The sequence below is a fragment of the Hyperolius riggenbachi genome, chromosome 2 (assembly GCF_040937935.1).
Source record: "Hyperolius riggenbachi isolate aHypRig1 chromosome 2, aHypRig1.pri, whole genome shotgun sequence".
NCBI classification, from domain to species: Eukaryota; Metazoa; Chordata; class Amphibia; order Anura; family Hyperoliidae; genus Hyperolius; species Hyperolius riggenbachi.
In genome coordinates, this window is record NC_090647.1 from 575315964 (window position 1) to 575340414 (window position 24451).

Genomic DNA, 24451 nt, shown 5'->3' on the forward strand with positions numbered 1-24451 from the left:
GGCAGGAGAATAGGAAGAGGTATGAGCAGGGCTGAATACGATCACACCAGATCACACACCACACAGCCCAGCGAGTATTCGGACACGCACAACTCTCAGGTGTAGTAGAGGTGTGTGAGGCTAGCTACACAAGGCAGGAGAATAGGAAGGGGTATGAGCAGGGCTGAATACGATTACACCAGATCACACAACACACAGCCCAGCGAGTATTCGGACACACACAACTCTCAGGTGTAGTAGAGGTGTGAGGCTAGCTACACAAGGCAGGAGAATAGGAAGAGGTATGAGCAGGGCTGAATACGATCACACCAGATCACACACCACACAGCCCAGCGAGTATTCGGACACGCACAACTCTCAGGTGTAGTAGAGGTGTGAGGCTAGCTACACAAGGCAGGAGAATAGGAAGAGGTATGAGCAGGGCTGAATACGATCACACCAGATCACACACCACACAGCCCAGCGAGTATTCGGACACGCACAACTCTCAGGTGTAGTAGAGGTGTGAGGCTAGCTACACAAGGCAGGAGAATAGGAAGAGGTATGAGCAGGGCTGAATACGATCACACCAGATCACACACCACACAGCCCAGCGAGTATTCGGACACGCACAACTCTCAGGTGTAGTAGAGGTGTGAGGCTAGCTACACAAGGCAGGAGAATAGGAAGAGGTATGAGCAGGGCTGAATACGATCACACCAGATCACACACCACACAGCCCAGCGAGTATTCGGACACGCACAACTCTCAGGTGTAGTAGAGGTGTGTGAGGCTAGCTACACAAGGCAGGAGAATAGGAAGAGGTATGAGCAGGGCTGAATACGATCACACACCACACAGCCCAGCGAGTATTCGGACACGCACAACTCTCAGGTGTAGTAGAGGTGTGAGGCTAGCTACACAAGGCAGGAGAATAGGAAGAGGTATGAGCAGGGCTGAATACGATCACACCAGATCACACACCACACAGCCCACCGAGTATTCGGACACGCACAACTGTCAGGTGTAGTAGAGGTGTGTGAGGCTAGCTACACAAGGCAGGAGAATAGGAAGAGGTATGAGCAGGGCTGAATACGATCACACACCACACAGCCCAGCGAGTATTCGGACACGCACAACTCTCAGGTGTAGTAGAAGTGTGTGAGGCTAGCTACACAAGGCAGGAGAATAGGAAGAGGTATGAGCAGGGCTGAATACGATCACACCAGATCACACACCACACAGCCCACCGAGTATTCGGACACGCACAACTCTCAGGTGTAGTAGAGGTGTGTGAAGCTAGCTACACAAGGCAGGAGAATAGGAAGAGGTATGAGCAGGGCTGAATACGATCACACCAGATCACACACCACACAGCCCAGCGAGTAGTCGGACACGCACAACTCTCAGGTGTAGTAGAGGTGTGAGGCTAGCTAGACAAGGCAGGAGAATAGGAAGAGGTATGAGCAGGGCTGAATACGATCACACCAGATCACACACCACACAGCCCAGCGAGTATTCGGACACGCACAACTCTCAGGTGTAGTAGAGGTGTGAGGCTAGCTACACAAGGCAGGAGAATAGGAAGAGGTATGAGCAGGGCTGAATACGATCACACCAGATCACACACCACACAGCCCAGCGAGAAGTCGGACACGCACAACTCTCAGGTGTAGTAGAGGTGTGTGAGGCTAGCTACACAAGGCAGGAGAATAGGAAGAAGTATGAGCAGGGCTGAATACGATCACACCAGATCACAAACCACACAGCCCAGCGAGTATTCGGACACACACAACTCTCAGGTGTAGTAGAGGTGTGAGGCTAGCTACACAAGGCAGGAGAATAGGAAGAGGTATGAGCAGGGCTGAATACGATCACACCAGATCACACACCACACACAGCCCACCGAGTAGTCGGACACGCACAACTCTCAGGTGTAGTAGAGGTGTGTGAAGCTAGCTACACAAGGCAGGAGAATAGGAAGAGGTATGAGCAGGGCTGAATACGATCACACCAGATCACACACCACACAGCCCAGCGAGTATTCGGACACGCACAACTCTCAGGTGTAGTAGAAGTGTGTGAGGCTAGCTACACAAGGCAGGAGAATAGGAAGGGGTATGAGCAGGGCTGAATACGATCACACCAGATCACACACCACACAGCCCAGCGAGTATTCGGACACGCACAACTGTCAGGTGTAGTAGAGGTGTGAGGCTAGCTACACAAGGCAGGAGAATAGGAAGAGGTATGAGCAGGGCTGAATACGATTACACCAGATCACACAACACACAGCCCAGCGAGTATTCGGACACGCACAACTGTCAGGTGTAGTAGAGGTGTGAGGCTAGCTACACAAGGCAGGAGAATAGGAAGAGGTATGAGCAGGGCTGAATACGATCACACCAGATCACACAACACACAGCCCACCGAGTAGTCGGACACACACAACTCTCAGGTGTAGTAGAGGTGTGAGGCTAGCTACACAAGGCAGGAGAATAGGAAGAGGTATGAGCAGGGCTGAATATGATCACACCAGATCACACACCACACAGCCCAGTGAGTATTCGGACACACACAACTCTCAGGTGTAGTAGAGGTGTGAGGCTAGCTACACAAGGCAGGAGAATAGGAAGAGGTATGAGCAGGGCTGAATACGATCACACCAGATCACACACCACACAGCCCAGCGAGTATTCGGACACGCACAACTCTCAGGTGTAGTAGAGGTGTGAGGCTAGCTACACAAGGCAGGAGAATAGGAAGAGGTATGAGCAGGGCTGAATACGATCACACCAGATCACACACCACACAGCCCAGCGAGTAGTCGGACACGCACAACTCTCAGGTGTAGTAGAGGTGTGAGGGTAGCTACACAAGGCGGGAGAATTGGAAGAGGTGTGAGCAGGGCTGAATACGATCACACCAGATCACACAACACACAGCCCACCGAGTAGTCGGACACACACAACTCTCAGGTGTAGTAGAGGTGTGAGGCTAGCTACACAAGGCAGGAGAATAGGAAGAGGTATGAGCAGGGCTGAATACGATCACACCAGATCGCACACCACACACAGCCCAGCGAGTATTCGGACACGCACAACTCTCAGGTGTAGTAGAGGTGTGTGAGGCTAGCTACACAAGGCAGGAGAATAGGAAGAGGTATGAGCAGGGCTGAATATGATCACACCAGATCACACACCACACACAGCCCAGCGAGTAGTCGGACACGCACAACTCTCAGGTGTAGTAGAGGTGTGTGAGGCTAGCTACACAAGGCAGGAGAATAGGAAGAGGTATGAGCAGGGCTGAATACGATCACACCAGATCACACACCACACAGCCCAGCGAGTATTCGGACAAGCACAACTCTCAGGTGTAGTAGAGGTGTGAGGCTAGCTACACAAGGCAGGAGAATAGGAAGAGGTATGAGCAGGGCTGAATACGATCACACCAGATCACACACCACACAGCCCAGGGAGTATTCGGACACGCACAACTCTCAGGTGTAGTAGAGGTGTGAGGCTAGCTACACAAGGCAGGAGAATAGGAAGAGGTATGAGCAGGGCTGAATACGATCACACACCACACAGCCCAGCGAGTATTCGGACACGCACAACTCTCAGGTGTAGTAGAGGTGTGAGGCTAGCTACACAAGGCAGGAGAATAGGAAGAGGTATGAGCAGGGCTGAATACGATCACACCAGATCCCACACCACACAGCCCAGCGAGTATTCGGACACGCACAACTCTCAGGTGTAGTAGAGGTGTGTGAGGCTAGCTACACAAGGCAGGAGAATAGGAAGAGGTATGAGCAGGGCTGAATACGATCACACCAGATCACACACCACACAGCCCAGCGAGTATTCGGACACGCACAACTCTCAGGTGTAGTAGAGGTGTGAGGCTAGCTACACAAGGCAGGAGAATAGGAAGAGGTATGAGCAGGGCTGAATACGACCAGAAGCTGATTAGTTCAATAGAAAAGGCTGTGGATCATATGGAGAAGCGAGAGGATGAAATGACACAACTTAAAGAGCCATGCACACAGTATCTTTTAAGTTTGGTGCCATTATTGCAAAAAGTGCCACCTGATAAACAATGGGCAGCCAGACATGCCATCTCTGAGACACTGGGGAGATTTTTAGTACCTGAGAGCTGTGCAGAAGACAATGTGCACAACTACTTGCAGCAACTACACCTGCCTGCTTCCAGTCAACAATATAATGCATACCCACAACTCTCTTACCATATGCAACATAGTTATGACCCACCGCATTACCCACCAATGCATATGCCAAACATGCCATATGGTCAACAGCCTCATTACTCTATGCCTCCACCTCAGCGCCCTGATCAAGGTAGTAGGTTTCATACATCATCTATGCACAGTGACTCTACAGTGTACACTGATTTATCATCTCACAGCCAGCCACAAACAACTGCTGAATCAGCTACACCTGCTTACAATCATGGCCCTGGTAGTATGTGTGATTTGCTATCACAACATGACTAGTACTTTTGCTATTTGCTCTTTTATGTTTTGTTTAATGCTCTGATTTTGTCCTTATTTTACATTACCTCAATTTTATGAGGAGTCGTTCAGTTGGTGTGATTGCTAGGCGAAAGTTAGTGTCTTGGCGTTGAAGGGCATCCTTCAGTTTGGCCAAAAGGACATCAAAACTGCAAAAAAATAGCATGCTTATGTTGTGATATAATGCTGTTTGTTATATAAACATTTCTCATTTGTGGCATATTGCTTTTGTGGATGAAAACCAAGTATGGGCACCACATGTCCAATATCATATTTGGCCAGAAGAACAAACCATTAAAGCTAAATATGTGGTTCAAACATTGCTTCATTACTGTGTCCCAGATGCTGATTGTTGCCTGACAGTCATATACTTAATGAAGTATGCTCCAGGAGTAGGTAAGGTCATAATATGCTCCAAATCTTATGTGCAAACTATGGATATATACTATAGTAGTTACTGGTTTCAGGAAATGAGCTGGAGGCCTTATGCATTGAATGCATAACACACCAGGATCAAGTATAACAGTAATTTGGTTAGCTCATGTATACACCTGATTGATTAATGTGTTGTATTTCAGATTTCAGTCAAACACAGTTAACTAAGGGGCAAAAAGTGTTACAAATTGCATTCCTCCACAAAATACTTAGCCACATGTTAAAGATAACTGAAAACTAATCTTACCTGGACACAGACATTCGGGTGTAGCCAAAAAACTTGTCTGGATGCTGCCTCAAATCTCTATATAGGGTCCTAAATTGACCCTTCCGGCGCCGCTGTTGTAGCATGGGATGCACCCAGTTGGCCTACGTCTCATATAGTCTGCTACACAGAGCAATAACAGCACATCAGGAAACATTTTCAAAAACAAGTAACTCTTCTCTCAAAACCACAGTGTCACCTCTCCTGAACTAACCCACAATGTTGGTAAGGACCCCACCCTTTTTATATTGGGGTTTTCACTTCAATTGCTCAATGTGCTTCACATGTGTCATCAATATATCGCACTTTAACCCTTTGTTTCAGGTATTTCAACCTCTTTACATGAAAAACGCAAAACGCTACCAAAAACGCTATCAAAAACGCACGCAAAAACGCAAAACGCTACCAAAACACGTCATCAAAATAACAAAAAGCGTTTCAAAAAACGCTAGCGTTTTGCGGATCTGCTAGCGTTTTTTGGTGTGCACCAGGCCTTAGTTCAGAATGCTGATGAAGTGTTGATCAACATATACGTGACTGCTCTTAATCTTTAGGCAAATCTTAAATGTTTACCTTATAACCTTGAACAGTCTGTATGGGTTCGGTATTTACTACAGTCCAAGGGGCAGCAAGCTGGCTTACCAGAGACAACTTGGGGTTAGAAGGTCGACTGATATAGAATTTCTTATAATCTTAGTATCAGGAGTTCTATATATGTATGTCATTATATATAGCATGTCATATATAGTAATGCAATAAGCATTATCCCATATTATTTTATACAGTTAAAGAGAGTCTGAAGCGAGAATAAATCTCGCTTCAGACCTCATAAATAGCAGGGGCACGTGTGCCCCTGCTAAAACGCCGCTATAGCGCGGCTTAACGGGGGTCCCTTCACCCCTAAATCCCCCTCGGTGCAGCGGGGGAGCGCTTCCTGGTTGGGGCAGGGCTAACCGCCGCAGCCCTGCCCCACGCGCGTCTGTCAGCGCGTATCTCCGCCTCTCCCCCGCCCCTCTCAGTCTTCCTTCACTGAGAGGGGCGGGGGAGAGGCGGCGATGCGCCGCTGACAGACGCGACTGGAGGCAGGGCTGCAGCCGTTAGCCCTGCCTCCAGGAAGCAATAAATCTGCGACCTTTCTACGACACTCTTTTGCGGGGGGTGGGTTGGGGGTGAAGGGACCCCCGTTTAGCCGCGGGATAGCGGCGTTTTAGCAGGGGCACACGTGCCCCTGCTATTTATGAGCTCTGAAGCGAGATTTATTCTCGCTTCAGAGTCTCTTTAAGTGGATAGTATTAGGGGAAACATACTTCAATATCATATATCAGCTTAAGCTCAATTCCAACAGTTTTCCCCAGAGACGGTCAGAGCTGGCATGTATGTTCTAGTTATAATCATTACCCCTTAGACCAGACACTCAAGAGCTGTAGTTGCTGGGATAAACATTCTTGGGATCAGGAATGGTTGTTCTCAAATAGAGCCAAACACACCAGCTGAATTTGCTCAAGGAGCTAGTCTCCACCAGTTTTATGTGTTAAGGAATTAAAAGTAAGGCACCTTTAATGAATTGTCAACATAAAGAGACATATGTGAGGAGTGATCGGCAGTCTATGGAGGAGGGAGACATGATGAGGACAAGTAAAGAGGAAGAAGAAGAGACATATGTGAGGAGTGATCAGCATTCTATGGAGGAGGGAGGCATGATGAGGACAAGTAAAGAGGAAGAAGAAGAGACGTATGTGAGGAGTGATCAGCAGTCTATGGAGGAGGGAGGCATGATGAGGACAAGTAAAGAGGAAGAAGAAGAGACATATGTGAGGAGTGATCAGCAGTCTATGGAGGAGGGAGGCATGATGAGGACAAGTAAAGAGGAAGAAGAGACATATGTGAGGAGTGATCAGCAGTCTATGGAGGAGGGAGGCATGATGAGGACAAGTAAAGAGGAGGAAGAAGAGACATATGTGAGGAGTGATCAGCAGTCTATGGAGGAGGGTGACATGATGAGGACAAGTAAAGAGGAAGAAGAAGAGACATATGTGAGGAGTGATCAGCAGTCTATGGAGGAGGGAGACATGATGAGGACAAGTAAAGAGGAAGAAGAAGAGACATATGTGAGGAGTGATCAGCAGACTATGGAGGAGGGAGACATGATGAGGACAAGTAAAGAGGAAGAAGAAGAGACATATGTGAGGAGTGATCAGCAGTCTATGGAGGAGGGTGACATGATGAGGACAAGTAAAGAGGAAGAAGAAGAGACGTATGTGAGGAGTGATCAGCAGTCTATGGAGGAGGGAGACCTGATGAGGACAAGTAAAGAGGAAGAAGAAGAGACGTATGTGAGGAGTGATCAGCAGTCTATGGAGGAGGGAGGCATGATGAGGACAAGTAAAGAGGAAGAAGAAGAGACGTATGTGAGGAGTGATCAGCAGTCTATGGAGGAGGGAGATATGATGAGGACAAGTAAAGAGGAAGAAGAAGAGACATATGTGAGGAGTGATCAGCAGACTATGGAGGAGGGAGACATGATGAGGACAAGTAAAGAGGAAGAAGAGACGTATGTGAGGAGTGATCAGCAGTCTATGGAGGAGGGTGTCATGATGAGGACAAGTAAAGAGGAAGAAGAAGAGACGTATGTGAGGAGTGATCAGCAGTCTATGGAGGAGGGAGGCATGATGAGGACAAGTAAAGAGGAAGAAGAAGAGACATATGTGAGGAGTGATCAGCAGTCTATGGAGGAGGGTGTCATGATGAGGACAAGTAAAGAGGAAGAAGAAGAGACGTATGTGAGGAGTGATCAGCAGTCTATGGAGGAGGGAGGCATGATGAGGACAAGTAAAGAGGAAGAAGAAGAGACGTATGTGAGGAGTGATCAGCAGTCTATGGAGGAGGGAGGCATGATGAGGACAAGTAAAGAGGAAGAAGAAGAGACGTATGTGAGGAGTGATCAGCATTCTATGGAGGAGGGAGACATGATGAGGACAAGTAAAGAGGAAGAAGAAGAGACGTATGTGAGGAGTGATCAGCAGTCTATGGAGGAGGGAGGCATGATGGGGACAAGTAAAGAGGAAGAAGAAGAGACGTATGTGAGGAGTGATCAGCAGTCTATGGAGAAGGGTGACATGATGAGGACAAGTAAAGAGGAAGAAGAAGAGACGTATGTGAGGAGTGATCAGCAGTCTATGGAGGAGGGAGGCATGATGGGGACAAGTAAAGAGGAAGAAGAAGAGACGTATGTGAGGAGTGATCAGCAGTGTATGGAGGAGGGTGACATGATGAGGACAAGTAAAGAGGAAGAAGAAGAGACGTATGTGAGGAGTGATCAGCAGTCTATGAAGGAGGGTGACATGATGAAGACAAGTAAAGAGGAGGAAGAGGAGACGTATGTGAGGAGTGATCAGCAGTCTATGGAGGAGGGAGGCATGATGAGGACAAGTAAAGAGGAAGAAGAGACATATGTGAGGAGTGATCAGCAGTGTATGGAGGAGGGTGACATGATGAGGACAAGTAAAGAGGAAGAAGAAGAGATATATGTGAGGAGTGATCAGCAGTGTATGGAGGAGGGAAGCATGATGAGGACAAGTAAAGAGGAAGAAGAAGAGACATATGTGAGGAGTGATCAGCAATCTATGGAGGAGGGAGGCATGATGAGGACAAGTAAAGAGGAAGAAGAAGAGACATATATGAGGAGTGATCAGCAGTGTATGGAGGAGGGAAGCATGATGAGGACAAGTAAAGAGGAAGAAGAAGAGACATATGTGAGGAGTGATCAGCAATCTATGGAGGAGGGAGGCATGATGAGGACAAGTAAAGAGGAGGAAGAAGAGACGTATGTGAGGAGTGATCAGCAGGCTATGGAGCAGGGAGACATGATGAGGACAAGTAAAGAGGAAGAAGAAGAGACATATATGAGGAGTGATCAGCAGTCTATGGAGGAGGGAGACATGATGAGGACAAGTAAAGAGGAAGAAGAAGAGACATATGTGAGGAGTGATCAGCAGTCTATGGAGGAGGGAGGCATGATGAGGACAAGTAAAGAGGAAGAAGAAGAGACATATGTGAGGAGTGATCAGCAGTCTATGGAGGAGGGTGACATGATGAGGACAAGTAAAGAGGAAGAAGAAGAGACGTATGTGAGGAGTGATCAGCAGTCTATGGAGGAGGGAGGCAGGATGAGGACAAGTAAAGAGGAAGAAGAGGAGACGTATGTGAGGAGTGATCAGCAGTCTATGGAGGAGGGAGGCATGATGAGGACAAGTAAAGAGGAAGAAGAGGAGACCTATGTGAGGAGTGATCAGCAGTCTATGGAGGAGGGAGGCATGATGAGGACAAGTAAAGAGGAGGGCAATGTTACGGAGGGCAGAACAGGTGAGTAATCAGCAGTAATATAGGATAATGTGGATGGTTATTGCTGGTGTGGCTGTATTGCTGCTCACAGACTGGCCTGATTCGGGGTTATGCTCTGTAGACTGGTTAGATTGTTGTCATCTTCAAAGATCACTATCCTAAAAAAAATGTAAAAACATACACATAAGAGATACGTTTCTTCCAGAGTATAATGAGCCATCATGTTTTTCTCCTATCCTGTCTCAGTAGGTAATAGAAATCTGACAGAACTGACAGGTTATGGACTAGCCCATCTCTGCATGGGGATTCTCAGCATGGCCTTTTTACTTTATAAATACACTCCTTGTAAAAGATTTATACAATGATGCTGGCCAGCCTCCCTGCTCGCTGCACACTTTTTGGGCAGTTTGACAGAGCAACTGCCATTCACTAGTGCTTTTGAAAATAAACAGAACCCTCAGAACCCCCCACAAAGAGATGGGCTAGTCCAAAACCTTTTAGTTTTGTCAGATTTCTTCTACCCCCTGTAAGTGACAGCAACATAGGAGGGAAGTAATTTATGGCTCATTTCACTCTGGAAGTTGGTGCTGTACACTATTCTGGGTTACCAGGAAATGTTTGATCATATGTAACAATAATTTTCATTTCTACGAATGCACATAGATCCTTATTGGAGCCATGTTCATTTATAGGCAGGCAGTTTGGTTCAGGGAACACATTTTAACACATATAACACTGAGCAGCGAGAGAAGCTGGTGCAGAAGAGAGCAGCTGATCTGTGATGAATCAGCTATAGCAGAAAGCCACAACACTGTGCAGCGAGAGAAGCAGGTGCAGAAGAGAGCAGCTGATCTGAGATGAATCAGCTATAGGAGAAAGCCACAACACTGTGCAGCGAGAGAAGCAGGTGCAGAAGAGAGCAGCTGATCTGTGATGAATCAGCTATAGCAGAAAGCCACAACACTGTGATCTGTGATGAATCAGCTATAGGAGAAAGCCACAACACTGTGCATCGAGAGAAGCAGGTGCAGAAGAGAGCAGCTGATCTGTGATGAATCAGCTATAGGAGAAAGCCACAACACTGTGCAGCGAGAGAGCAGCTGATCAGTGATGAATCAGCTATAGGAGAAAGCCACAACACTGTGCAGCAAGAGAGCAGCTGATCTGTGATGAATCAGCTATAGGAGAAAGCCACAACACTGTGCAGCGAGAGAAGCAGGTGCAGAAGAGAGCAGCTGATCTGAGATGAATCAGCTATAGGAGAAAGCCACAACACTGAGCAGCGAGAGAGCAGGTGCAGAAGAGAGCAGCTGATCTGTGATGAATCAGCTACAGGACAAAGCCACAACACTGTGCAGCGAGAGAGCAGACGCAGAAGAGAGCAGCTGATCTGTGATGAATCAGCTATAGGAGAAAGCCACAACATTGTGCAGCGAGAGAAGCAGGTGCAGAAGAGAGCAGCTGATCTGTGATGAATCAGCTATAGGAGAAAGCCACAACACTGTGCAGCGAGAGAAGCAGGTGCAGAAGAGAGCAGCTGATCTGTGATGAATCAGCTATAGGAGAAAGCCACAACACTGTGCAGCGAGAGAGCAGGTGCAGAAGAGAGCAGCTGATCTGTGATGAATCAGCTACAGGAGAAAGCCACAACACTGTGCAGCGAGAGAGCAGCTGATCTGTGACGAATCAGCTATAGGAGAAAGCCACAACACTGTGCAGCGAGAGAGCAGGTGCAGAAGAGAGCAGCTGATCTGTGATGAATCAGCTACAGGACAAAGCCACAACACTGTGCAGCGAGAGAGCAGACGCAGAAGAGAGCAGCTGATCTGTGATGAATCAGCTATAGGAGAAAGCCACAACATTGTGCAGCGAGAGAAGCAGGTGCAGAAGAGAGCAGCTGATCTGTGATGAATCAGCTATAGGAGAAAGCCACAACACTGTGCAGCGAGAGAAGCAGGTGCAGAAGAGAGCAGCTGATCTGTGATGAATCAGCTATAGGAGAAAGCCACAACACTGTGCATCGAGAGAAGCAGGTGCACAAGAGAGCAGCTGATCTGTGATGAATCAGCTATAGGAGAAAGCCACAACACTGTGCAGCGAGAGAGCAGCTGATCTGTGATGAATCAGCTATAGGAGAAAGCCACAACACTGTGCAGCGAGAGAGCAGCTGATCTGTGATGAATCAGCTATAGGAGAAAGCCACAACACTGTGCAGCGAGAGAGCAGCTGATCTGTGATGAATCAGCTATAGGAGAAAGCCACAACACTGTGCAGCGAGAGAAGCAGGTGCACAAGAGAGCAGCTGATCTGTGATGAATCAGCTATAGGAGAAAGCCACAACACTGTGCAGCGAGAGAGCAGCTGATCTGTGATGAATCAGCTATAGGAGAAAGCCACAACACTGTGCAGCGAGAGAGCAGCTGATCTGTGATGAATCAGCTATAGGAGAAAGCCACAACACTGTGCAGCGAGAGAAGCAGGTGCAGAAGAGAGCAGCTGATCTGAGATGAATCAGCTATAGGAGAAAGCCACAACACTGTGCAGCGAGAGAAGCAGGTGCAGAAGAGAGCAGCTGATCTGTGATGAATCAGCTATAGGAGAAAGCCACAACACTGTGCAGCGAGAGAGCAGACGCAGAAGAGAGCAGCTGATCTGTGATGAATCAGCTATAGGAGAAAGCCACAACATTGTGCAGCGAGAGAAGCAGGTGCAGAAGAGAGCAGCTGATCTGTGATGAATCAGCTATAGGAGAAAGCCACAACACTGTGCAGCGAGAGAGCAGGTGCAGAAGAGAGCAGCTGATCTGTGATGCATCAGCTATAGGAGAAAGCCACAACACTGTGCAGCGAGAGAAGCAGGTGTAGAAGAGAGCAGCTGATCTGTGATGAATCAGCTATAGGAGAAAGCCACAACATTGTGCAGCGAGAGAAGCAGGTGCAGAAGAGAGCAGCTGATCTGTGATGATTCAGCTATAGGAGAAAGCCACAACATTGTGCAGCGAGAGAAGCAGGTGCAGAAGAGAGCAGCTGATCTGTGATGAATCCGCTATAGGAGAAAGCCACAACACTGAGCAGCGAGAGAAGCAGGTGCAGAAGAGAGCAGCTGATCTGTGATGAATCAGCTATAGGAGAAAGCCACAACACTGAGCAGCGAGAGAAGCAGGTGCAGAAGAGAGCAGCTGATCTGTGATGAATCAGCTATAGGAGAAAGCCACAACACTGTGCAGCGAGAGAGCAGCTGATCTGTGACGAATCAGCTATAGGAGAAAGCCACAACACTGTGCAGCGAGAGAGCAGGTGCAGAAGAGAGCAGCTGATCTGTGATGAATCAGCTACAGGAGAAAGCCACAACACTGAGCAGCGAGAGAAGCAGGTGCAGAAGAGAGCAGCTGATCTGTGATGAATCAGCTATAGGAGAAAGCCACAACACTGAGCAGCGAGAGAGCAGGTGCAGAAGAGAGCAGCTGATCTGTGATGAATCAGCTATAGGAGAAAGCCACAACACTGTGCAGCGAGAGAGCAGCTGATCTGTGATGAATCAGCTATAGGAGAAAGCCACAACACTGTGCAGCGAGAGAGCAGCTGATCTGTGATGAATCAGCTATAGGAGAAAGCCACAACACTGTGCAGCGAGAGAGCAGCTGATCTGTGATGAATCAGCTATAGGAGAAAGCCACAACACTGAGCAGCGAGAGAGCAGGTGCAGAAGAGAGCAGCTGATCTGTGATGAATCAGCTATAGGAGAAAGATGAATCAGCTATAGGAGAAAGCCACAACACTGTGCAGCGAGAGAAGCAGGTGCAGAAGAGAGCAGCTGATCTGTGATGAATCAGCTACAGGAGAAAGCCACAACACTGTGCAGCGAGAGAGCAGGTGCAGAAGAGAGCAGCTGATCTGTGATGAATCAGCTACAGGAGAAAGCCACAACACTGTGCAGCGAGAGAAGCAGGCGCAGAAGAGAGCAGCTGATCTGTGATGAATCAGCTACAGGAGAAAGCCACAACACTGTGCAGCGAGAGAGCAGGTGCAGAAGAGAGCAGCTGATCTGTGATGAATCAGCTATAGGAGAAAGCCACAACACTGTGCAGCGAGAGAAGCAGGTGCAGAAGAGAGCAGCTGATCTGTGATGAATCAGCTATAGGAGAAAGCCACAACACTGCAGCGAGAGAAGCAGGCGCAGAAGAGAGCAGCTGATCTGTGATGAATCAGCTACAGGAGAAAGCCACAACACTGTGCAGCGAGAGAGCAGGTGCAGAAGAGAGCAGCTGATCTGTGATGAATCACCTATAGGAGAAAGCCACAACACTGTGCAGCGAGAGAAGCAGGTGCAGAAGAGAGCAGCTGATCTGTGATGAATCAGCTATATGAGAAAGCCACAACACTGTGCAGCGAGAGAGCAGGTGCAGAAGAGAGCAGCTGATCTGTGATGAATCAGCTATAGGAGAAAGCCACAACACTGTGCAGCGAGAGAAGCAGGTGCAGAAGAGAGCAGCTGATCTGTGATGAATCAGCTATAGGAGAAAGCCACAACACTGTGCAGCGAGAGAAGCAGGCGCAGAAGAGAGCAGCTGATCTGTGATGAATCAGCTATAGGAGAAGCCACAACACTGTTCAGCGAGAGAAGCAGCTGATCTGTGATGAATCAGCTATAGGAGAAAGCCACAACACTGTGCAGCGAGAGAGCAGGTGCAGAAGAGAGCAGCTGATCTGTGATGAATCAGCTATAGGAGAAAGCCACAACACTGAGCAGCGAGAGAGCAGGTGCAGAAGAGAGCAGCTGATCTGTGATGAATCAGCTATAGGAGAAAGCCACAACACTGTGCAGCGAGAGAGCAGCTGATCTGTGATGAATCAGCTATAGGAGAAAGCCACAACACTGTGCAGCGAGAGAAGCAGGCGCAAAAGAGAGCAGCTGATCTGTGATGAATCAGCTATAGGAGAAGCCACAACACTGTGCAGCGAGAGAGCAGCTGATCTGTGATGAATCAGCTATAGGAGAAAGCCACAACACTGTGCAGCGAGAGAGCAGGTGCAGAAGAGAGCAGCTGATCTGTGATGAATCAGCTATAGGAGAAAGCCACAACACTGAGCAGCGAGAGAGCAGGTGCAGAAGAGAGCAGCTGATCTGTGATGAATCAGCTATAGGAGAAAGCCACAACACTGTGCAGCGAGAGAAGCAGGTGCAGGAGAGAGCAGCTGATCTGTGATGAATCAGCTATAGGAGAAGCCACAACACTGTGCAGCGAGAGAAGCAGGTGCAGAAGAGAGCAGCTGATCTGTGATGAATCAGCTATAGGAGAAAGCCACAACACTGTGCAGCGAGAGAAGCAGGTGCAGGAGAGAGCAGCTGATCTGTGATGAATCAGATGTAGGAGAAAGCCACAACACTGAGCAGCGAGAGAAGCAGGTGCAGAAGAGAGCAGCTGATCTGTGATGAATCAGCTATAGGAGAAAGCCTCAACACTGTGCAGCGAGAGAGCAGGTGCAGAAGAGAGCAGCTGATCTGTGATGAATCAGCTATAGGAGAAAGCCACAACACTGAGCAGCGAGAGAGCAGGTGCAGAAGAGAGCAGCTGATCTGTGATGAATCAGCTATAGGAGAAAGTGCCGGCTGCTTACCTGGTAGCAGTGTTCCGGCAAGTCCTCCAGGACGGCCCTCCTGAGATTGTGTTAGTCTCCCCCCTCAAATTGGAAACACCTTAAAGAAATTAAACAATTAGCTCAGTATAAAGCCCACCCCCACACAATCTCCCTCAGTTTATTAAAAGAGAAGATTGTACAGTTTATAACCCCTCTATATATATTCTATCAAAGGGCCGGGAACTAGGCGGCCGTCCTGGAGGACTTGCCGGAACACTGCTACCAGGTAAGCAGCCGGCACTTCCTCCCTGCGTCCTCCAGGACGGCCCTCCTGAGATTCAGCGAGAAAAAAAAAATTACCTTAGGGTGGGATGACTGCCTGCAGAACCTTACGCCCAAAAGCCTGGTCCTGGCTGGAGAGGAGTTCCACTCTATAATGTTTTATGAACGTTGAGTGTCTGGACCAGGTTGCCGCCGTACAAATCTGTTCCAGTGAGGCTCCTGATCTTTCCGCCCAGGAAGTAGAGAGCGACCTCGTAGAGTGTGCAGTGACCTGAGCTGGCAACTCTATCTGGGCTTCCCTATAAGCTAGATTAATTACTTCCTTAATCCACCTAGAAATAGTGGATTTTGTCACCTGAACTCCCCTATTCGAACCACCAAAGGCTACTAGCAGACTGCTAGACTTCCTCCAGTCCCTGGTTCTATCTAAATAAATTAATACCGCTCGTCTCACATCTAGTGTATTTAATTTCCTTTCCTTCTCATTCTGTGGGTTGGAAACGAAAGAGGGCAGGATGATCTCTTGGGACCTATGAAAGGAAGTGGAAACCTTGGGTAGATAGGAAGGATCCAATCTAAAAACAATCCTATCTGTGTGGATGACCATAAATGGGTCCTTAATTGACAAAGCCTGTATGTCACTCACTCTACGGGCTGACGTTATGGCAATAAGGAACGCCACCTTAAGTGTAAGGAACTTTATTGCCACTGAATCTAATGGTTCGAATTTCCCTGTGGTTAGAAAATCTAAAACCAAGGATAAGTCCCATGGAGGAACCAACTTCTGCCGGACCGGCTGAGAGCGCTCCACTGACCTTAAGAAATTTCTTATATGGGTATCTGTTGATAAAGGTCTAACTAGAAATACAGAAAGTGCCGACACCTGAGCTCTTAAAGTACTTGCTGTTAGTCCCAAATGAACTCCCTGCTGCAAAAATTCCAGTATGGAGCAAATATTATCTGACCGGGAAGCATCCTTTTGCTTCCAAGATGAGAAAGTATACCACACCTTGTTATACTTCCTTCTAGTGCTAGGTTTTCTACAGGCTAATAATGTCTTAACCACTGGATCAGAAAACCCTTTACCCTTTAACATCTGCTCTTCAGGATCCATGCAGTTAACTTTAGGAATTGCGGATTCGGATGGTATTGCCCACTCTGTATCAAGAGATCCGGCCTGACTTGCAGGCGCCAGGGTCCCCTGACTGCTAGGTATTGAATCAGCGGGAACCATGCCCGCTTCGGCCACCGTGGTGCAATAAATATCACCTGAGCCCTCTCCGATTGGATCTTTTTTAGAACCCTCGGAATTAACTTGAACGGAGGAAACGCATAAAGCAGGCCCTCCGGCCAAGGTACTGACAGCGCATCTAGGCGATTCATTGAACAAGAAGGATCCAGGGTACAGAAATCGTCCACCTTTGCGTTTTCTGGTGTGGCGAACAGATCCAGAGTGGGAACCCCCCAATTGGATGCTATTTCCTGAAAAACTTCCGGATTGAGTTCCCATTCTGATTCCTGACCCCAATTCCGACTTAGTGCGTCCGCTCGTTTGTTGCAGATCCCCTGAATGTGGATCGCTGAAATGGATTCCAGATTCAGCTCTGACCATGCTAAAATTTGAGATGTTAGCTCCTGGAGCTCCCGCACCCTGGTTCCTCCCTGCTTTCTGACATAGCACACAGACACAAAATTGTCCGAAAGCACCAGAACCTCTGAGTTGGCAATGATTGGGTGTAATGCCTGCAGCGCTAGAAAGATTGCACTGAGTTCTCTGAAGTTTGACGACTTCTGAGACATATCCGGACTCCATCTGTCTTGAACCTGATGTCCCAGACAATGAGCCCCCCAACCCCATGCACTGGCGTCCGTGTACAGCTTTAGGGGTAACTCCTGGGCCCACTTGCGACCCAAACTGAGATTGGACGGAAGCATCCACCAATCCAGACTCACCGATATCTGGACCGGCAGATCTACTCGTCTGTCCAAAGAGCGATGACTCCTGTTCCAAATAGTCAGGAACCAGGCCTGAAGTTCTCGCGAATGAGCCTGAGCCCATTCTACCGCTGGGAAGGCTGATGACATCAGCCCCAGAAGCGATACTATCTTCCGTAGCGGAATCCGTGAACTGATCCTGACTGAATTGACTTCCGAAATTATTCTTTCTACTTTCACGTCCGGTAAGAAGACACGCCTCACCGTCGTGTCCCACCGGAGTCCCAGGAATACCAGACTTTGTGCTGGGTTCAACTGTGATTTTTCCCTGCTCACAATCCAACCCAGTCTGGATAGTACCTGGAGAGAAAAATTGAGCCGCTCGCGTAAAATCTCCAGCGTCTCTCCTACAAACAGAAAATCGTCTAAGTAAGGGAGAACTCTTACATTGTGGAGATGAAGGAAAGACATAACCTCCGCAATTACTTTTGTGAAAATCCGCGGGGCCGACGAAATTCCAAACGGAAGGGCTCGATATTGAAAATGGCATACAGAGTCCCCCGACCGAATCGCAAATCTCAGAAACTGCTGAAAGGTCGGATGGATGGGAACATGGAGGTAAGCATCCTCCAAGTCGACCGTCGCTAAAAAACTGCCCGGAAGAAGCAAGTTCCGGACCGAGGCTATGCTTTCCATTCTGAACTTCTTCTCCACAATGTAAGGGTTCAGTGGTTTCAGATTCAAAATCATACGAAACTTTCCTGATTGTTTCTGAATCAGGAAAACCCTGGAGTAGAACCCCCTGTTCCGTTCCAGAACTGGAACCGGACAGATTACCTTCTTTTGAAGGAGAGAAGAGACCGAATCCATCAGTGCTCTTGCTCTGATTGGTTCCCTGGGTAAGGTTGTTACCACAAACTGGGAGGGGGGCACGGATATGAATTCTATCCTGTAACCGTATTGTATTAGATTCAAAATAAAAGGGTTTTGCGTGATCTCCTTCCAAAACTGAAGAAAATAAAGTAGTCTCCCCCCTACCGGCATCAACGAGTCATTTTGTGGGCTTAGCTGTGGCGGTAGTTTGGGGCCTATTGAAGAGAAACGGCCGTCCTCTTCCTGCATTATAAGTCCATCTTTTATTTTGTCCTTGTTTTCTGCGATCCTGACTCGGTCTAAAGAAGGGTTTCTTACTCTGAAAAGGCTGTTTTGCTTTCTTACGTTTATCTGGAAATTTCTTAGCTTTATTTGAAGATCTTTCCAAAACTGTTTCAAGGTCCCTACCAAACAGGAGGTTCCCCTGAAACTCCATGCCACAAAGCTTTTGTTTTGATGTCACATCCCCTTCCCATGTATTTAACCAAACTGCCCTGCGGGCTGAATTTATCAACGCCGCAGTTTTGGCTGCTGCTCTTAAAGATTCTGTAGCAGCATCAGCCAAAAAGGCAACCGATTTTAAAATCACCGGTAGGTTCTGTAAAATTTTAATATGTGCTGTGCCTGATTCTAAATGAGTCTGTAGACCTCTGACCCATTTATCCAAATTGCGAGCAATGCACATAGAAGATATCGCCGGCTTAAAAGAGAACGAGGTTGAGTCCCAAGCCCGCTTCAACAGAACGTCTACTTTTTTATCCATGGGATCCTTTAGTGCTCCCATGTCTTCAAAGGATAAATCAGTATCCTTGGAATACTGGGAAAGGGGTGCGTCCAGCCTCGGACATTTGAATAAAGCTTCCTGTTCATCTAAATCAAAAGGGAACCTTCGTTTAAATGATCTAGGAATAAAGAGCTTAGTCTCTGGATCCTTCCATTGAGCAGTTATAATACTTTTAATGGCTCTATGCACCGGAAATACTCTGGGCCCATGATCCTCTAAACCCCTATAAATCTCGTCCTGAGGGGTAGCAGTAGATTTGGGCAACTCAATCTGCTCTGAGTCATAGACTGCTTTAAGAAGCTCTGAGGTGTCTTCGGCACTTAATAAATACCTAGGCACTTTACCCGCAGATTGAGGTACTGATGAATCAGAGTAGACCTCCCCGTCCTCAGATTCATCTGATATTTCCTCCAAGGATACAGGCGCGGAATCCTCGCCCGCACCCACATAGGAGGGACCCTGCAACGGTAAAGGAGGGTCCTTTAATGAACTCGGAGGTACCAACCCCACTGACGTGCTAGTCTGGGGTACCTGAGCCTGAGATGTAATTACCTGCTGTATTACAGGAGAAGCGGTTAATTGGGCCTGAGGTTCCAGCTGAACTACCGGGGCAGATTGAACCGGACAACTAGGAAAGGCTGACCTAAGTGCTGTAAATGTAGTAGCCAATTCCTGCTTCATGGATCTCATCAGATCCAATAAAGCCACTGTGGCACTCTCAGGATTAGCTGTGGAAGAGGTTGATTTGCTAGACCTACTAGCCTTATCACAATCCCCACATACTGTCTTACTAGACCCCTCAGGTAGCCTGACACCACACTTGGCACACTTTTTTGATTTTGAGGTGCTCTTAGCTGGTTTCTGTAAAGATAAATAAGATACAGGCCCAATAGTGTATTACTATATATGTAAAAAATAAAGACTTGCTTAATACAATATAGCAATACTGCCTCTTACCGCTGGTTGAGATCCCGGCTGCTCAGGGTTACCAGCTGGAGGCGGCTCCTGCATCTCTGAGGTGGGCTCCATAGACTGCTGCATAGCCCCCTAGAGACTCCGGAGTTAGTGCAAGGCGTGCTGCCAGTGCGTCCAAACAAACCGCACTGTCTCCTTCCGGGATGGCTCTTATCCCCGCCTGCACGCGCTGTACCGTACGCGTGACGTTGACGCATGCAAATTCTGCCAACGCGTCATATGATACGCGTCGCGTCAAATGACGCGTACAATACGTCACATCCGGCGCCACCCGGAAATGTCAGTAGCGTCTATCGGTACAGCCGCCAGAGCCAGAAAAGCGGTGAACAGAGCAGGATCTCTCCGAACCTCCTCCGATCCACAAGGAGTCAAGGTACATATGTCCAAACCTCCATGTGCAGGTCGCACCACCATGCTGACCTAAACCGCCTTCCCATTACAAACCAAAACCAGCATCAATAAACACATGTAGGTGCCAACAGGCTCCCCTACAGCAGTACAATCCAGGTGCTTCCATGAAGAGTCTGGGAAACAAACTAAAAACTGAGGGAGATTGTGTGGGGGTGGGCTTTATACTGAGCTAATTGTTTAATTTCTTTAAGGTGTTTCCAATTTGAGGGGGGAGACTAACACAATCTCAGGAGGGCCGTCCTGGAGGACGCAGGGAGGAAGCCGCAACAGTGAGCAGCGAGAGAAGCAGGCGCAGAAGAGAGCAGCTGATCTGTGATGAATCAGCTATAGGAGAAAGCCACAACACTGAGCAGCGAGAGAAGCAGGTGCAGAAGAGAGCAGCTGATCTGTGATGAATCAGCTATAGGAGAAAGCCACAACACTGAGCAGCGAGAGAGCAGGTGCAGAAGAGAGCAGCTGATCTGTGATGAATCAGCTATAGGAGAAAGCCACAACACTGAGCAGCGAGAGAAGCAGGTGCAGAAGAGAGCAGCTGATCTGTGATGAATCAGCTATAGGAGAAAGCCACAACACTGTGCAGCGAGAGAGCAGCTGATCTGTGATGAATCAGCTATAGGAGAAAGCCACAACACTGTGCAGCGAGAGAAGCAGGCGCAGAAGAGAGCAGCTGATCTGTGATGAATCAGCTATAGGAGAAAGCCACAACACTGTGCAGCGAGAGAAGCAGGCGCAGAAGAGAGCAGCTGATCTGTGATGAATCAGCTATAGGAGAAAGCCACAACACTGTGCAGCGAGAGAAGCAGGCGCAGAAGAGAGCAGCTGATCTGTGATGAATCAGCTATAGGAGAAAGCCACAACACTGTGCAGCGAGAGAAGCAGGCGCAGAAGAGAGCAGCTGATCTGTGATGAATCAGCTACAGGAGAAAGCCACAACACTGTGCAGCGAGAGAAGCAGGTGCAGAAGAGAGCAGCTGATCTGTGATGAATCAGCTATAGGAGAAAGCCACAACACTGTGCAGCGAGAGAGCAGCTGATCTGTGATGAATCAGCTATAGGAGAAAGCCACAACACTGAGCAGCGAGAGAAGCAGGTGCAGAAGAGAGCAGCTGATCTGTGATGAATCAGCTACAGGAGAAAGCCACAACACTGTGCAGCGAGAGAAGCAGGTGCAGAAGAGAGCAGCTGATCTGTGATGAATCAGCTATAGGAGAAAGCCACAACACTGTGCACCGAGAGAAGCAGGTGCAGAAGAGAGCAGCTGATCTGTGATGAATCAGCTATAGGAGAAAGCCACAACACTGTGCAGCGAGAGAGCAGCTGATCTGTGATGAATCAGCTATAGGAGAAAGCCACAACACTGTGCAGCGAGAGAAGCAGGTGCAGAAGAGAGCAGCTGATCTGTGATGAATCAGCTATAGGAGAAAGCCACAACACTGTGCAGCGAGAGAAGCAGGTGCAGGAGAGAGCAGCTGATCTGTGATGAATCAGCTATAGGAGAAAGCCACAACACTGTGCAGCGAGAGAAGCAGGTGCAGAAGAGAGCAGCTGATCTGTGATGAATCAGCTATAGCAGAAAGCCACAACACTGTGCAGCGAGAGAAGCAGGCGCAGAAGAGAGCAGCTGACCTGTGATGAATCAGCTATAGGAGAAAGCCACAACACTGTGCAGCGAGAGAAGCAGGCGCAGAAGAGAGCAGCTGATCTGTAATGAATCAGCTATAGGAGAAAGCCACAACACTGAGCAGCGAGAGAAGCAGGCGCAGAAGAGAGCAGCTGATCTGTGATGAATCAGCTATAGGAGAAAGCCACAACACTGTGCAGCGAGAGAAGCAGGCACAGAAGAGAGCAGCTGATCTGTGATGAATCAGCTATAGGAGAAAGCCACAACACTGTGCAGCGAGAGAAGCAGGCGCAGAAGAGAGCAGCTGATCTGTGATGAATCAGCTATAGGAGAAAGCCACAACACTGTGCAGCGAGAGAAGCAGGCGCAGAAGAGAGCAGCTGATCTGTGATGAATCAGCTACAGGAGAAAGCCACAACACTGTGCAGCGAAAGAGCAGGTGCAGAAGAGAGCAGCTGATCTGTGATGAATCAGCTATAGGAGAAAGCCACAACACTGTGCAGCGAGAGAGCAGCTGATCTGTGATGAATCAGTTATAGGAGAAAGCCACAACACTGTGCAGCGAGAGAAGCAGGTGATCTGTGATGAATCAGCTATAGGAGAAAGCCACAACACTGTGCAGCGAGAGAAGCAGGTGATCTGTGATGAATCAGCTATAGGAGAAAGCCACAACACTGTGCAGCGAGAGAAGCAGGTGCAGGAGAGAGCAGCTGATCTGTGATGAATCAGCTATAGGAGAAAGCCACAACACTGTGCAGCGAGAGAAGCAGGTGCAGAAGAGAGCAGCTGACCTGTGATGAATCAGCTATAGGAGAAAGCCACAACACTGTGCAGCGAGAGAAGCAGGCGCAGAAGAGAGCAGCTGATCTGTGATGAATCAGCTATAGGAGAAAGCCACAACACTGTGCAGCGAGAGAAGCAGGTGCAGGAGAGAGCAGCTGATCTGTGATGAATCAGCTATAGGAGAAAGCCACAACGCTGTGCAGCGAGTGAAGCAGGTGCAGAAGAGAGCAGCTGATCTGTGATGAATCAGCTATAGGAGAAAGCCACAACACTGAGCAGCGAGAGAAGCAGGCGCAGAAGAGAGCAGCTGATCTGTGATGAATCAGCTATAGGAGAAAGCCACAACACTGAGCAGCGAGAGAAGCAGGCGCAGAAGAGAGCAGCTGATCTGTGATGAATCAGCTATAGGAGAAAGCCACAACACTGTGCAGCGAGAGAAGCAGGCGCAGAAGAGAGCAGCTGATCTGTGATGAATCAGCTATAGGAGAAAGCCACAACACTGTGCAGCGAGAGAAGCAGGCGCAGAAGAGAGCAGCTGATCTGTGATGAATCAGCTATAGGAGAAAGCCACAACACTGTGCAGCGAGAGAAGCAGGTGCAGAAGAGAGCAGCTGATCTGTGATGAATCAGCTATAGGAGAAAGCCACAACACTGTGCAGCGAGAGAAGCAGGCGCAGAAGAGAGCAGCTGATCTGTGATGAATCAGCTATAGGAGAAAGCCACAACACTGTGCAGCGAGAGAAGCAGGCGCAGAAGAGAGCAGCTGATCTGTGATGAATCAGCTATAGGAGAAAGCCACAACACTGTGCAGCAAGAGAAGCAGGTGCAGGAGAGAGCAGCTGATCTGTGATGAATCAGCTATAGGAGAAAGCCACAACGCTGTGCAGCGAGTGAAGCAGGTGCAGAAGAGAGCAGCTGATCTGTGATGAATCAGCTATAGGAGAAAGCCACAACACTGAGCAGCGAGAGAAGCAGGCGCAGAAGAGAGCAGCTGATCTGTGATGAATCAGCTATAGGAGAAAGCCACAACACTGAGCAGCGAGAGAAGCAGGCGCAGAAGAGAGCAGCTGATCTGTGATGAATCAGCTATAGGAGAAAGCCACAACACTGTGCAGCGAGAGAAGCAGGCGCAGAAGAGAGCAGCTGATCTGTGATGAATCAGCTATAGGAGAAAGCCACAACACTGTGCAGCGAGAGAAGCAGGCGCAGAAGAGAGCAGCTGATCTGTGATGAATCAGCTATAGGAGAAAACCACAACACTGTGCAGCGAGAGAAGCAGGCGCAGAAGAGAGCAGCTGATCTGTGATGAATCAGCTATAGGAGAAAGCCACAACACTGTGCAGCGAGAGAAGCAGGTGCAGGAGAGAGCAGCTGATCTGTGATGAATCAGCTATAGGAGAAAGCCACAACACTGTGCAGCGAAAGAGCAGGTGCAGAAGAGAGCAGCTGATCTGTGATGAATCAGCTATAGGAGAAAGCCACAACACTGTGCAGCGAGAGAGCAGCTGATCTGTGATGAATCAGCTATAGGAGAAAGCCACAACACTGTGCAGCGAGAGAAGCAGGTGATCTGTGATGAATCAGCTATAGGAGAAAGCCACAACACTGTGCAGCGAGAGAAGCAGGTGATCTGTGATGAATCAGCTATAGGAGA

At 48.5% G+C, this 24451-nt stretch overlaps 1 long non-coding RNA gene across 2 annotated transcripts in view; it reads right to left on the bottom strand.

Moving 5' to 3' along the window:
- Nucleotides 1-24451, bottom strand: part of LOC137545221 (uncharacterized) — a 45805-nt gene that overhangs the window by 15671 nt on the left and 5683 nt on the right. The window contains exons 2-4 of one of the 2 annotated variants that reach the window (XR_011026014.1): nucleotides 9652-9712; nucleotides 5196-5336; nucleotides 4561-4662 (exon numbers count right to left, since the gene is read on the bottom strand). This is a non-coding gene — a long non-coding RNA (uncharacterized lncRNA). The remainder of the gene's footprint in view (nucleotides 1-4560; nucleotides 4663-5195; nucleotides 5337-9651; nucleotides 9713-24451) is intronic. The other variant, XR_011026015.1, reaches the window with a different exon arrangement.